This window comes from Lepisosteus oculatus, unplaced genomic scaffold, assembly GCF_040954835.1.
Source record: "Lepisosteus oculatus isolate fLepOcu1 unplaced genomic scaffold, fLepOcu1.hap2 HAP2_SCAFFOLD_48, whole genome shotgun sequence".
Classification (NCBI taxonomy): Eukaryota; Metazoa; Chordata; class Actinopteri; order Semionotiformes; family Lepisosteidae; genus Lepisosteus; species Lepisosteus oculatus.
In genome coordinates this window covers 1,071,183-1,085,945 of record NW_027168020.1, presented here as the reverse complement: position 1 = coordinate 1,085,945, position 14,763 = coordinate 1,071,183, and the positions used below count along the sequence as shown (strand labels likewise).

Sequence of the window (14,763 nt, the reverse complement as noted above, 5' to 3'; positions counted from 1 at the left end):
AGCAGCTGCAGGGGCAGCAAGAGGGCGGAGGCGCCGCGCGCCCGGCCGACATGTTGGACCGGTGCGCTTTATGTGCTGAAATAAACACGCGATAGCCCCGAAATGTTTCCAGAGTGCTGTGCACTGAAGACTTGCCTGGTGCTCCTCCGTGCAGATTGTTTGTCCTCCTCCAGTGCGGGACGAGCCAACACAAGGGAGCGCATTCGCCAACATCCAGGCACGCAATGCGATTTGGAAAGCAGCTCCTTTCCAAAGAGTTGCACACGAACGATCCTTCAGTCCCGCTTGGGGGGCACGGAGCCCCCGCCACACACAGCTTCAAGTAGCGAGTCAGGCGACAGCGCTTTCGCTTACGGCCACACCACCCTGAACACGCCTGATCTCGTCTGATCTCGGAAGCTAAGCAGGGTCGGGCCTGGTTAGTACTTGGATGGGAGACTGCCTGGGAATACCAGGTGCTGTAAGCTTTTGCTCTCCCGGCCAGCAGGGGTCGCCGTTGGTGCCGTAGGCTTTGGGAGGAAAACCTGCAGGATGGAAAGGTGAGCTATAGCCTCATCTCTAGAGATGTTTTGTTGCTGTGGCATGTGTGTGACCCATATTAAAAAAAAAAAAACCCGTCTGTAAAACGAATATCGAAGCTGCCTCTAAATCTGCAAATGAAGATGAGTCGATAAACCACTCGTTTTTCGTATAACTAGACATATATTCATTTGTTACCGATTTCATTCATTGAGCACGGATACAATAGAAGTACAGCCATTCACTGTTTGACATGTCTGCACTGGTACAGAACCGAGCAATCAGAAAACGGGTGAAACTGTCTTTAGACTCAGCATACAGTACCAAGGCCCCCCATGACCAAATAAAGGCTAACCTCGATAATCAGCCTAAAGAACGCAGACTACAGCAAAACGACTGACTTTGAAAAGGGAATGAACGTCCGGAAGGAGTAGTGGAACTAGCTTGAGATGCTTTTCCGGACCCCTAACTAAAAGCCAGCGAGAACCAGCAGCGGCGTCCACTCCTGTCGAACCGGGATCCTTCCGCAGCCACGCAGCTCGTGGTGTCCTAACCCTCCCGTATCTGATTTTGGACCAAGCACATCAGGGGAGTGCGCGAACGCAGTCCCCCACTACCAGAAATTATGCAGTCGAGATTCCCACATTTGGGGAATTCGCAGGGGTCAGCACAGCCGGAGTGCAATGGCCGAGCCTCGCCCTGGGTGAACCTCTTTCTTGATCAAGGTATCTCCCCTGCCAGGTAAGTATGAGTTGTACAGGCCCTGCAAGCGGCCCGCACCCACAGCACAAATCGCACAGCCTAGGCCACCTCCTCGCCCCGCACGCCACCGCCTCCTGCTGGGCCCACTCTTTCGCACACTCACACGCCACACTAACACTCAAAAGTGTGGGCAAAACGAGAAAACGAGCGCGCCGTTTCCTACACATCTGCAGTCGCCGTTGCGCATTCGCAGCATGTCCCGGGATGCAATTCGGCCTCATTTGCATAACTCCAGACCGGCAGATCGCCACGCAAGCTCGCGACGTGCGCCTGCCACACACCGAACAAACCTTTTCAGCAATTTCCAAAAAACGGGCCTGCTCGCCTGCCCACAAGGCTCCGTCTCTTACCTGCTCTCCTGAGCCTGCTGCCTTCTGTGCTTTTCTCTCGGCACCGCTGCAGTGCACACAACTCCTGCAGCGGGAGGGGGGGAGAAAGTTCCCGCGCTCCGCCGCAGGGAAGGCTCGCTCCGTGCGCACACGTCCTTTCGATGCCAGTCCAACAAGTGCTCCGCATTAGCTGCGTCGGGGCTCCGGCGTGTCGCACCTCACCTCACCTCGCACTGCCCCCTCCTTGAATGTCTGCCGCTGGGCATGCCCCGTTCTCCTCCGCCTTATCTTATCGCGTGTGAGCACCGACAATGGCCACAATGCCGGGGAATGGCACCTGTAAAGTGTTAATTGGGGCACAGGAACAGCCCGTCTCGTCTCGGGGGGGCCGGCTTCAGAGACAATACAGCAAACACAGCGGGGCGGGGGAAGAACACGACACCACACATGCGGGTACATTCAGCTCCGGCGGGAACGAGACATTTGTCGGTCTTTTCAAGTGCCGAGAGCCGAGCAATCCTTCACTTGTATCGTTTCTCCCCGGTGACTAGATCTGGCCCTGCGACTCTCGACTGGGCTCACCCCCGGGGCAGCCCAGCAGGTGTCAGCCTGGCCGGCACCCGGATGGGAGATTCCCCCCCGGAAAAGCTCCGGTTGCTGCTGGTCCTGCAAGAGGTGTGACTGGGACCAGTAGGGAGCGCTCACCCTGCGGGCTGTGTGGCTCTCTTACGCCCCAGCCTCCTGATGGGGACACTCTGCTGCACAAACAGGCGCCGTCCTTCGGGGGAGGCGTCAAACCGAGGTCCCGACCCTCCTTGGCCATTAGGAAACCCCAGGGCGTCTCTCAAAAAGAGACGCCGGGGGTGTCCCTCTGGTGTTAGTGCTCCCCTTTACCCATCAGTCGGGGTCTCCTCCTAATCCCCGTCTCACCTGTAACAATCAATGACGAGGCCCCCCTGTCCGTGAGATTTAGTACTCGCGCAAGAGACCGGGGGCAGAGCGCGAACGCGGTCCCCCGCCCCCCACAAAGTGCGCGCTCCGGGTTCCCTCTCGGGGCCCTGCAACACAGCGGAAGGGCAGCGAGAAGGAGCCTCTTGCTCTGACGCCGCAAGGCCACAAGAGGGCGGAGGCGCCGCGCGCCCGGCCGACGTGTTGGACCGGTGCGCTTTACGTGCTGAAATAAACACGCGAAAGCCCTGAAATGTTTCCAGAGTGCTGTGCACTGGAGGTTTTTGTCTGGTGAAGACTTGCCTGGTGCTCCTCCGTGCAGATTGTTTGTCCTCCTCCAGTGTGGGACGAGCCAACACAAGGGAGCGCATTCGCCAACATCCAGGCACGCAATGCGATTTGGAAAGCAGCTCCTTTCCAAAGAGTTGCACACGAACGATCCTTCAGTCCCACTCGGGGGGCACGGAGCTCCTGCCACACACAGCTTTAAGTAGCGAGTCAGGCGCCGGGGCTTTCGCTTACGGCCACACCACCCTGAACACGCCTGATCTCGTCTGATCTCGGAAGCTAAGCAGGGTCAGGCCTGGTTAGTACTTGGATAGGAGACCGCCTGGGAATACCAGGTGCTGTAAGCTTTTGCTCTCCCGGCCAGCAGGGGTCGCCGTTGGTGCCGTAGGCTTTGGGAGGAAAACCTGCAGGATGGAAAGGTGATCTATAGCCTCATCTCTAGAGATGTTTTGTTGCTGTGGCATGTGTGTGACCCATATTCAAAAAAAAAAAACCCATCTGTAAAACGAATATCGAAGCTGCCTCTAAATCTGCAAATGAAGATGAGTCGATAAACCACTCGTTTTTCGTATAACTAGACATATATTCATTTGTTACCGATTTCATTCATTGAGCACAGATACAATAGAGGTACAGCCATTCACTGTTTGACATGTCTGCACTGGTACAGAACCGAGCAATCAGAAAACGGGTGAAACTGTCTTTAGACTCAGCATACAGTACCGAGGTCCCCCATGACCAAATAAAGGCTAACCTCGATAATCAGCCTTAAGAACGCAGACTACAGCAAAACGACTGACTTTGAAAAGGGAATGAATGTCCGGAAGGAGTAGTGGAACTAGCTTGAGATGCTTCTCCGGACCCCTAACTAAAAGCCAGCAAGAACCAGCAGCGGCGTCCACTCCTGTCGAACCGCGATCCTTCCGCAGCCACGCAGCTCGTGGTGTCCTAACCCTCCCGTATCTAATTTTGGACCAAGCACATCAGGGGAGAGCACGAACGCAGTCCCCCACTACCAGAAATTATGCAGTCGAGATTCCCACATTTGGGGAATTCGCAGGGGTCAGCACAGCCGGAGTGCAATGGCCGAGCCTCGCCCTGGGTGAACCTCCTTCTTGATCAAGGTATCTCCCCTGCCAGGTAAGTATGAGTTAAACAGGCCCCTGCAAGCGGCCCGCACCCACAGCACAAATCGCGCAGCCTAGGCCACCTCCTCGCCCCGCACGCCACCGCCTCCTGCTAGGCCCACTCTTTCACACACTCACACGCCACACTAACACTCAAAAGTGTGGGCAAAACGAGAAAACGAGCGCGCCGTTTCCTACACATCTGCAGTCGCCGTTGCGCATTCGCAGCATGTCCCGGGATGCAATTCGGCCTCATTTGCATAACTCCAGACCGGCAGATCGCCACGCAAGCTCGCGACGTGCGCCTGCCACACACCGAACAAACCTTTTCAGCAATTTCCAAAAAACGGGCCTGCTCGCCTGCCCACAAGGCTCCGTCTCTTACCTGCTCTCCAGAGCCTGCTGCCTTCTGTGCTTTTCTCTCGGCACCGCTGCAGTGCACACAACTCCTGCAGCGGGAGGGGGGGAGAAAGTTCCCGCGCTCCGCCGCAGGGAAGGCTCGCTCCGTGCGCACACGTCCTTTCGATGCCACTCCAACAAGTGCTCCGCATTAGCTGCGTCGGGGCTCCGGCGTGTCGCACCTTACCTCACCTCGCACTGCCCCCTCCTTGAATGTCTGCCGCTGGGCATGCCCCGCTCTCCTCCGCCTTATCTTATCGCGTGTGAGCACCGACAATGGCCACAATGCCGGGGAATGGCACCTGTAAAGTGTTAATTGGGGCACAGGAACAGCCCGTCTCGTCTCGGGGGGGCCGGCTTCAGAGACAATACAGCAAACACAGCGGGGCGGGGGAAGAAGACGACACCACACATGCGGGTACATTCAGCTCCGGCGGGAACGAGACATTTGTCGGTCTTTTCAAATGCCGAGAGCCGAGCAATCCTTCACTTGTATCGTTTCTCCCCGGTGACTAGATCTGGCCCTGCGACTCTCGACTGGGCTCACCCCCGGGGCACCCCAGCAGGTGTGAGCCTGTCCGGCACCCGGATGGGAGATTCCCCCCCGGAAAAGCTCCGGTTGCTGCTGCTCCTGCAAGAGGTGTGACTGGGACCAGTAGGGAGCGCTCACCCTGTGGGCTGTGTGGCTCTCTTACGCCCCAGCTTCCTGATGCCGACACTCTGCTGCACAAACAGGCGCCGTCCTTCGGGGGAGGCGTCAAACCGAGGTCCCGACCCTCCTTGGCCAATAGGAAACCCCAGGGCGTCTCTCAAAAAGAGACGCCGGGGGTGTCCCTCTGGTGTTAGTGCTTCCCTTTACCCATCAGTCGGGGTCTCCTCCTAATCCCCGTCTCACCTGTAACAATCAATGACGAGGCCCCCCTGTCCGTGAGATTTAGTACTCGCGCAAGAGACCGGGGGCAGAGCGCGAACGCGGTCCCCCGCCCCCCACAAAGTGCGCGCTCCGGGTTCCCTCTCGGGGCCCTGCAACACAGCGGAAGGGCAGCGAGAAGGAGCCTCTTGCTCTGACGCCGCAAGGCCACAAGAGGGCGGAGGCGCCACGCGCCCGGCCGACGTGTTGGACCGGTGCGCTTTACGTGCTGAAATAAACACGCGAAAGCCCCGAAATGTTTCCAGAGTGCTGTGCACTGGAGGTTTTTGTCTGGTGAAGACTTGCCTGGTGCTCCTCCGTGCAGATTGTTTGTCCTCCTCCAGTGCGGGACGAGCCAACACAAGGGAGCGCATTCGCCAACATCCAGGCACGCAATGCGATTTGGAAAGCAGCTCCTTTCCAAAGAGTTGCACACGAACGATCCTTCAGTCCCGCTCGGGGGGCACGGAGCCCCCGCCACACACAGCTTCAAGTAGCGAGTCAGGCGGTGGGGCTTTTGCTTACGGCCACACCACCCTGAACACACCTGATCTCGTCTGATCTCGGAAGCTAAGCAGGGTTGGGCCTGGTTAGTACTTGAATGGGAGACCGCCTGGGAATACCAGGTGCTGTAAGCTTTTGCTCTCCCGGCCAGCAGGGGTCGCCGTTGGTGCCGTAGGCTTTGGGAGGAAAACCTGCAGGATGGAAAGGTGATCTATAGCCTCATCTCTAGAGATGTTTTGTTGCTGTGGCATGTGTGTGACCCATATTCAAAAAAAAAAACCCGTCTGTTAAACGAATATCGAAGCTGCCTCTAAATCTGCAAATGAAGATGAGTCGATAAACCACTCGTTTTTCGTATAACTAGACATATATTCATTTGTTACCGATTTCATTCATTGAGCACGGATACAATAGAGGTACAGCCATTCACTGTTTGACATGTCTGCACTGGTACAGAACCGAGCAATCAGAAAACGGGTGAAACTGTCTTTAGACTCAGCATACAGTACCGAGGCCCCCCATGACCAAATAAAGGCTAACCTCGATAATCAGCCTAAAGAACGCAGACTACAGCAAAACGACTGACTTTGAAAAGGGAATGAACGTCCGGAAGGAGTAGTGGAACTAGCTTGAGATGCTTCTCCGGACCCCTAACTAAAAGCCAGCGAGAACCAGCAGCGGCGTCCACTCCTGTCGAACCGGGATCCTTCCGCAGCCACGCAGCTCGTGGTGTCCTAACGCAGTCCCCCACTACCAGAAATTATGCAGTCGAGATTCCCACATTTGGGGAATTCGCAGGGGTCAGCACAGCCGGAGTGCAATGGCCGAGCCTCGCCCTGGGTGAACCGATTTCGATTTTTCGATTTTTAAGAACTTTATTTTCTTTTCACAATAAAATACAGGACATCACAAATCAGAAAGCTTTACATTAATATACATACTTAAAACAGTGTATATGATCACATCTCATTACATTTTGACACGGTAACAGTTACATAGTAACAATTTCTTTTTTTCTGATGCAAATCACATTCTTTACTTAAACATGATAATGTTTTTCACAGTCTCTTGAGATATTGACCTATGCTCTCTATTTCCCACAGATTTTCTGCTTCCTCCCTCCCTTCTCTCCACAGATCTCTGAGGTAATAGTTCTCTCGGGTGATGAACAGGGCCAGGCTACCTGCTGCCTTGACTGGGACCTCGATGCCTTTGAACAGCCCCATGTTCCTCAGTCTCCACAGGGCGACTTTCCCACTGTTCACCACGGCCCAGATCCTGTCAAACACGTCAGGAGGAAGTTTGACAGGAGAGATGCCGTATATGACGAAAGCAGCGGTCAGGGTAAATTGGGGCGAGAGTGCCTGCAACCAATCTTCAAACTGTGCCCAGAAGGCCTTAGCAAAAAAACAGGACCACAGGAGATGGGTCACAGTCTCCTCCTCGCCGCAGCCCACCCTAATGCAGCGAGGGCTGGGGCTGAGGCCCCTACGGTACAAGAAAGTTCGTACCGGTAAGCACTGGTGGACGACACTCCAGGCTAAATCTCTGTGAATGTTGCACAGAAACTTAGAGGATGTGTGTTTCCACACCTTCCTTGTTTGGGCTGATGTTAAAATGCCCACAGGGGTGTGCCTATTATTCTGGGGTGCAACGAAATCTTCCAGTTTTTGGACGCTGACATCTCGGAGGGGAATATGGCCAATTGGGTGAGATCTTAGAAAACTTTTAACTGTCCCATAAATTGCAGGGCATGTGTCAGAGAGTGGGACATCCAGCTTGGGTCTGACACCCCACACTCTGAACACCTCCCTACCTACCCAGAGCCTGGAAAAATAAGTCCAGGTACGCGCTGCAGGTGCTGTTGCAAAGCCTCTCAGCACAGAGGCCAGGAAAATGCACAGCAGCTTCGTAGCAATATCTGGGACAGACTTCCCCCCTGAGGGTAGCGGCCTGTACATTATTTCCCTTCTGAGTCTTTCCTGCTTCCCACCCCATAGAAATTGAAACATCAATCTCCTCAGCACCGCCGCAACACGGTGTGGGATTGGGAAGGTAGAAGCCAGAAAAATCAAGACAGGCAAGAGCTCGGCTTTGATGACCAGCAGCTTCCCTGTCATGGTGAGGTCTCGGTCCTTCCATTGCATCAGTTTTTTGTTTAAGATTGGCAATTTGTTCTGCCAATTTACTGTTCCCATCTCTTCTCCAAAATACACCCCCAGGACCTTAATTCTCTTCTCTTGCAGCCTGAGATCATGTCCTTCTTTTGGCTCCCTCCAGTTCTGATAAAAAATCTCACTCTTAGATTTGTTAATTTTTGCAGAGGAAGCCAAGGAGAAACGATCACAGCACTGCAGAGCTCTGCTAATTGAGGCATTGTCAGAGAGGAGCAGGGTGACGTCATCCATGTATAGAGATGTCTTTACCTCTCCTCCCCCACTTCCAGGCACTGGTATCCCATTAATGGCCTGATCCTGGCGCAAGGCACAGGCTAAGGGCTCCATAGCCAAAACGAATAACAAGGGGGATAATGGGCAGCCCTGCCTCACCCCTGAACAGACTTCAAAGGGGCGTGATCTATTGCCATTAACCATTACTCTGCTGTTGCTACCTGTGTACAGCAGGTTAATCCACTTTCTCATGATGGGGCCAAACTTCATGTGCTCAAGTACCGATGTTAAGTACTGCCGGTTTAGGCGGTCAAAGGCCTTTTCTAGGTCTACACCTAAAATGCACAGAGGGAAGGAGCGATCCTCTGAGTACAGACAGACATCCCTCAACAAGGAAAGGTTGTCGCTCATCAGGCGTCCTGCTATCCCACAAGTCTGTTCTTTCCCTACCAGTGAGGCCACTACATTTTGTAGGCGCAGGAAAAGGGCTTTGGACAGGATCTTAGTGTCCACGCCTAACAGGCTGAGGGGTCTCCAGTTCTTTATGTCATTCTTTGCTCCTTTCTTAAACAAGAGAGAGATAGTGCCTTCTCTTAAGGAGTCAGGCAGCAATTCTGTCTTATAGCTTTCCTCGAATAGGAGCAGTAGCGGATCCTGAAGCAGATCCCAAAAGGTGCAATAAAATTCTTTAGGGAGCCCGTCAGCACCCGGAGTTTTCCCCTTCTGTAAGCTCTCCATAGCCTGTCTCAGCTCTTCTACTGTCAAATCCCTCTCAAGTACTTCCCTATCTTCTTCACTCAAAACGTTTTCTAGCTTTGAGGTAAAAAAATGAATTTCTTCATCCTTTACCTCTGTAGAGCTGTACAGTCTTGAGTAGAAGGCCTCGGTGCAGGAGAGGATAGCACTCGGCTCTGTTCTCTCTCGTCCCTCCTCATCAACTACACTTTCCATGACAGACTTGGAGCCTACCACTTTCCTGAAAAAGAGGCAAGTACACTTCTCATTTTCTTCCAAGAACTGCACTCTGCTTCTTAACAGCACTCTTCGACTACTTTCTTCGGCTATGCTCCGGATGTCCTTTTTTAAAAGGGTGATATCCTCAAGCACATCGAAGCCACTGTGCAGCATCGTGTAGAGACGCTGCAGCTGCCTCTGTTTCCTGGCTAGCACTCCTCTCCGTCTGGCAGCAGCCTTCCTTCCCTCAGCCATGAAAAAGACCTTTGTCCTCATCTTCACCTCCTCCCACCACTCTCCTACTGACCCGTACAGACACTGCAAGGACAGCCACTGTGATAGTTTCTCCTTGTAGCGGGATACTACCCCCTCGTTCTCTAGCAGCTTTGTGTTGAGTTTCCAGAGGCCTGGGCCAAAGACAGTCCCGCCCTGGAGTTCCACTCTACACCCTAAAGTCTGATGATCTGAGAAGAAGACAGGCTGAAGAGTGACCCCAACAACTTTCACTCTCTCTGAGACAAAGCAAGAGTCAATTCTGGAGCTGCTATTCCTCCCTGACCATGTATATCCTGCTGTTGTGGGATATATACATCTATATGTGTCTGAGAGTTTAAAGTCTTGAACTAAGTTTTGCAGGGCCAGTGAGCTGGAATCCAATTTTATCGGAGAGCTAGACTGCCTGTCTGTGTGCTCTAAGATACAATTAAAATCCCCTCCCACTATCACGTCTGTGCTACTTAACAATAGGGGAGAGAGTGCCTTGAGTAGCTCCACCCTTCCTCCCACGTCAGTAGGACAATACACATTGATTAGCCGCAGGTTAACGGTCCCCCATTCCACATCCACACACAGCAACCTGCCATCTATGACCCTCTGAATACTTTTCAATTTGAAAGCCCATCCTTTGAAAAGAATGGCCACGCCAGAGGCTCTGTTGTTATTGTCCCCTGACCAAACAGAAGGCCCTTTATCCCACCTATCTTCAAAGCTTTTATACCTCTCTTGATAGGCTAAAGCACACTCCTGCAACATCAACACATCTCCCTCTCTCTGCTGGAGGTAATCAAAGACACACTGGCATTTAACTCTGTCATTGATACCTCTGGTGTTAAGAGAAATTATGTTTAGAGCCATATTACATAAGAAAGTGGAACCAGTCTTTACAAAACACATTTCTCTTCGGTCTCACCTGTTACCTTCTTCTTTTTCTTTTTCTTCTTACCAATTTCCTGCCAGCCATCCTCTGAATGAGCCTTCATCAGGGTGGCAGCAGTAAAAGCGTTCACGGAGTCCATTTCAAGGAAGGGGGTAGAGGGAGGGGTGGAGGGGTTCCAGCTGTCCCCATCGCCATGCTCTCCTTCCTCCTCGCTCGGGGAGAAAACAGAGTCATTTTTCCTTTTCCTCAAGTCCAGCTCCTGGGAGCACTGAGGGGAAAGGGGTGCAGCCGATGCACCAGTCTCCTCTTCCCCCTCACCCACCAGCTGTTGCAGATCCTCCGTGACGGACTGGATGGAGGAGAGGAGGGCATCTGTAGCACTTGCAGAGTCTGAGAAAAGCAGCTCCGCTGAATCCTGGGTATCGTCGCTGGACCCGCTCCACTGGTGGGGGCCCCGCACTGGCCCTCGTTCTGAGGAGCAGGAGTGGGGGAGGGGTCCTCGCTGTTCTCGGGGGTTTTCAAACCCTTGTGCTTGTCTGGTGCAGTCTGCGGTTGTGGGAGCGTAGTGGATTTCTCTTCCACCGGCCCCGGAGCCACAGCAGGACTGATCCTGGCTGGAGGCTGAGACTCTTTGTCCAACAAGGGTTCTTTGTTTGACTTGTTGTTTGCTTTGGCTTTTCGGGCCGGTTTGGCTGAAACAAGCACTGCCTCATCCTTTCTCATTTTGAGTTTATTGGCGTAGGCGTGAGGGCAGTTCTTAAAAACGTGTCCTTCCGAGCCACATAAATTGCACTTTGGCAGCATTGAACAGTCAGAGGCTAAATGTCCCTGTTTGCCACAAGTCTTGCAGCATTTCACAGTGCAGGACGATGCCAGGTGTCCCACAGCACCACAGCGCCGACACACCTTTGGTTGTCCCACATAAAAAACATAGCCATTGCAGGCGCCCAGCCGGATTGTAGAGGGCAGGTGCCTTAAGCCTCCATTTACATTGTCCGGTAGCAAGCGAACCTCAAATTTTCTTGCTCCTGTTTTTATACCGTCAACATCTCTAACCTCAGTTCCATGGTGGACAGTGCAGTACTGCTTAAGCCAGGTGTGAATGTCCTCCGTCTTTGCCATTTCCGAGAACATAACAACATGCACCGTTTTCCTCTCTCTCTGTGTCAGAGGCTGCAAGTTGATCTTCTCAAGGGCAGGAACTTTCCCTCTTTTTGCCTCAAACACATCCACACATTGTTCAAACAGAGAATAGGTAGCAAAAACAACCTCAAATGCTTTCTGACCTGGGAGAGCGAAGATGAAATACAAGTGCCGAGGTTCAAAGCCAAGTTCCTTCTGTAACACTTTTCTGCTGAACTGCATACGATCCATGAAGAGGTCATCCAAAAGCTCAAAACGTACAGCATTCTTACGGGATCCAAAGGTTGCCATCTCAAACTGCAAAACAAACACTGCTTCCACAAAACAAGAAAACAATCCAACTACTCCAACTACAGGCTGATCAAGGTATCTCCCCTGCCAGGTAAGCCGAGAGCTCCAGGCGATGAGCCCGGAGCTGAACGGGCCCCACTGGCTCGTTTGTAAGGCCAGGTGCATTGCCAACCACGACCGGCAGGGCAGAGGACTTGAAGGCGGCCTGGGCTCCTGCAGCTGTCCAGCCACGCACTCTGGTTTCTCTTCATCTCGTACAAATCTTTTGCCTTTTACTAAAGATTTCCATGGAGAGGAGCATGAATGAGTTCCATACAATTTTTGTGCTTCCCTGCCTTCGGGTGGGGCGCAGCTGGGCTGGTCAAAGAGAGAAAACAAAACCACTCACAATCGCTCTTACAATGCAGTAAGTACCACAGGCTACTTAAACACATGAATGCAAAACAGCATTTTTCAGCTGATTTAAAATGTACCTAAAGGAGAAGCATTATTGAAGACCATCAATTACCAAGAGCTTTTGTCAAAGGTTTTGGTGGTCATTTTGAATGACCACAGAGCGCTGTGACCTCGTTTTTACATCTCATCCAAAAGACAGCGCCCTTTTACAACACAGCATCTCCGTCACTATACTGGGGCATTGGGACCCGCACAGACCTCAGGGTGAGCGACCCACCGCCGGCACCATTAACACTGCTTCCAGCTGGAAGCTTTGTTTTTCCCTGTAGCTCACCCTCATCCGGGTACTGACCTGGCTCACACCTGCTTAGCTTCAGTGGGTTTTCAGTTGCGAGTTGCAAGGGGATGCAAGTGATGGAGCCGCTCGCTGCAAAAGCCACTGCATTGGCCGGGAATCGAACCCGAGCCTCCCGCATGGCAGGCGAGAATTCTACCACTGAACCACCAATGCTCAGTGTCTGGGCCTTCAAAAAAGACGCTTTTTTGGTGCTCTGTGCAAAACACATTGACATCTGCTTCCAGCTGCAAAATGCCATTCGCGGACGCTGAAGAACTTATTTCCAATGCAGCGGGTACAAGCGATTGGGCGTTTTAAAACCACCAGGAACAGCAAAGAGGCGCGCTTCTTTGCTTGTGCCGAAACACACCGACTGGAGGCGGACAACGTAGTCGGCAGAATTGGAACCTGCGCGGGGAAACCCCAATGGATTTCTAGTCCATCGCCTTAACCACTCGGCCACGACTACAGCAAGCCCCACCGCCGCTGCGTTCTTGCTACAATCTTACCTGGATCGCGAGGCGCCAGCGGAAGCCTATATCAAAGTCGTTCTCCGTTTCAAAAAAACATTTCCAAAATACAAGCCTTGCAGACAGACACGCCTCAGAGGACTTAAGGGTGGCTTCATGTCGGAATGATAAAGTCTCCCCGTCCGGACATGAAAATGCCACTTTGTTACACACAAAAAAAGAATCAACAACAGAGAAATGCCCACAAGCATTTGAAAAGCCGCACCACGTCGCACTTGAAATAGCTCTTACATTAGTGGTAGACACAGGAATCGCCTTTTTATTTACGCTCTTACCAACGCGATGGAAAGCAAAACAAAGCAAAGCAGAGCAAAACAAAACGAACAAACGAAAACCCTCACGTCCCGCACTCGCATATAACGCTGTTACGTGCCCAAGCGGTATTGTACGTCATCCTAGCACTGCACCCCGGGTCGTACGGTATATGGGAACGAGCACACGCCACGAATCGTCTCGAATCACTCCCTACAGCTGTAAGGCACCTTGAAGCGTGCACCCCCAACATTCTTCTTTGCGCATCTGTGAAAGGTAAACTCTTGAGCAAACTCAGAACCAGCTCTAAGGAAACTAATCCGATTAGACGTTACTTTGACTCATCTTTTTAAGCTCAGTGCTGGATTGCTCAAACTCCAGCTAGGGTTAGGGTTAGCATTCCCACGCTACTTAGACACTTTGTTTACGCTCAGTGCTGGATTTTGGGAACTTCAGGACGAGTGGGAATTTTCTCCTATCTGTCAATTCTGTATTGTTTTGGAGACTCTTGGCTGCCTATGTTGTACAGTGCAGCGTGAAGGAAACATTTTCCAAAACTGTCAGCTCAAAAGTTGTAAGAAAACCTCTCCAGCTGCTTTAACTCTTCATTTTCGTCATTTAATGTGACACTCGATGTACAGTGCCTTGCGAAAGTATTCGGCCCCCTTGAACTTTTCAACCTTTTGCCACATTTCAGGCTTCAAACATAAAGATATACATTTTTTATTTTATGTGAAGAATCACCAACAAGTGGGACACAATTGTGAAGTGGAACGAAATCTATTGGATTTTTGAAACTTTTTTAACTAATAAAAAAATGAAAAGTGGGGCGTGCAAAATTATTCGGCCCCCTTGCGTTAATACTTTGTAGAGCCACCTTTTGCTGCGATTACAGCTGCAAGTCGCTTGGGGTATGTCTCTATCAGTTTTGCACATCGAGAGACTGAAATTCTTGCCCATTCTTCCTTGCAAAACAGCTCGAGCTCAGTGAGGTTGGATGGAGAGCGTTTGTGAACAGCAGTTTTCAGCTCTTTCCACAGATTCTCGATTGGATTCAGGTCTGGACTTTGACTTGGCCATTCAAACACCTGGATACGTTTATTTGTGAACCATTCCTTTGTAGATTTTGCTGTATGTTTGGGATCATTGTCTTGTTGGAAGATAAATCTCCGTCCCAGTTTCAGGTCTTTTGCAGACTCCAACAGGTTTTCATCCAGAATGGTCCTGTATTTGCCTGCATCCATCTTCCCCTCAATTTTAACCATCTTCCCTGTCCCTGCTGAAGAAAAGCAGGCCCAAACCATGATGCTGCCACCACCATGTTTGACAGTGGGGATGGTGTGTTGAGGGTGATGAGCTGTGTTGCTTTTACGCCAAACATATCGTTTTGCATTGTGGGCAAAAAGTTCGATTTTGGTTTCATCTGACCAGAGCACCTTCTTCCACATGTTTGGGGTGTCTCCCAGGTGGCTTGTGGCAAACTTTAGACGAGACTTTTTATGGATATCTTTGAGAAATGGCTTTCTTC

General features: G+C 51.9%; 8 non-coding genes across 8 annotated transcripts; 4 read left to right on the top strand and 4 right to left on the bottom strand.

Annotated features, from left to right (window-relative positions):
* The first annotated feature begins 348 nt into the window (after positions 1-348).
* Positions 349-467, top strand: LOC138230086 (5S ribosomal RNA). The gene has a single exon (XR_011186134.1). It is a non-coding gene; the product is annotated as a 5S ribosomal RNA (ribosomal RNA).
* A 637-nt stretch (positions 468-1,104) lies between these two features.
* LOC138230116 (U1 spliceosomal RNA) lies at positions 1,105-1,268 on the bottom strand. Its single transcript, XR_011186161.1, has one exon. It is a non-coding gene; the product is annotated as a U1 spliceosomal RNA (small nuclear RNA).
* A 1,806-nt stretch (positions 1,269-3,074) lies between these two features.
* Positions 3,075-3,193, top strand: LOC138230350 (5S ribosomal RNA). The gene has a single exon (XR_011186377.1). It is a non-coding gene; the product is annotated as a 5S ribosomal RNA (ribosomal RNA).
* Positions 3,194-3,830: 637 nt separating this feature from the next.
* Positions 3,831-3,994, bottom strand: LOC138230122 (U1 spliceosomal RNA). Its single transcript, XR_011186167.1, has one exon. It is a non-coding gene; the product is annotated as a U1 spliceosomal RNA (small nuclear RNA).
* Positions 3,995-5,801: 1,807 nt separating this feature from the next.
* LOC138230292 (5S ribosomal RNA) lies at positions 5,802-5,920 on the top strand. The gene has a single exon (XR_011186322.1). It is a non-coding gene; the product is annotated as a 5S ribosomal RNA (ribosomal RNA).
* Positions 5,921-6,512: 592 nt separating this feature from the next.
* Positions 6,513-6,668, bottom strand: LOC138230175 (U1 spliceosomal RNA). Its single transcript, XR_011186213.1, has one exon. It is a non-coding gene; the product is annotated as a U1 spliceosomal RNA (small nuclear RNA).
* Positions 6,669-11,951: 5,283 nt separating this feature from the next.
* On the top strand, positions 11,952-12,068 carry LOC138230257 (U5 spliceosomal RNA). Its single transcript, XR_011186287.1, has one exon. It is a non-coding gene; the product is annotated as a U5 spliceosomal RNA (small nuclear RNA).
* Positions 12,069-12,556: 488 nt separating this feature from the next.
* On the bottom strand, positions 12,557-12,627 carry trnag-gcc (transfer RNA glycine (anticodon GCC)). The gene has a single exon. It is a non-coding gene; the product is annotated as a tRNA-Gly (tRNA).
* Positions 12,628-14,763: the final 2,136 nt, after the last annotated feature.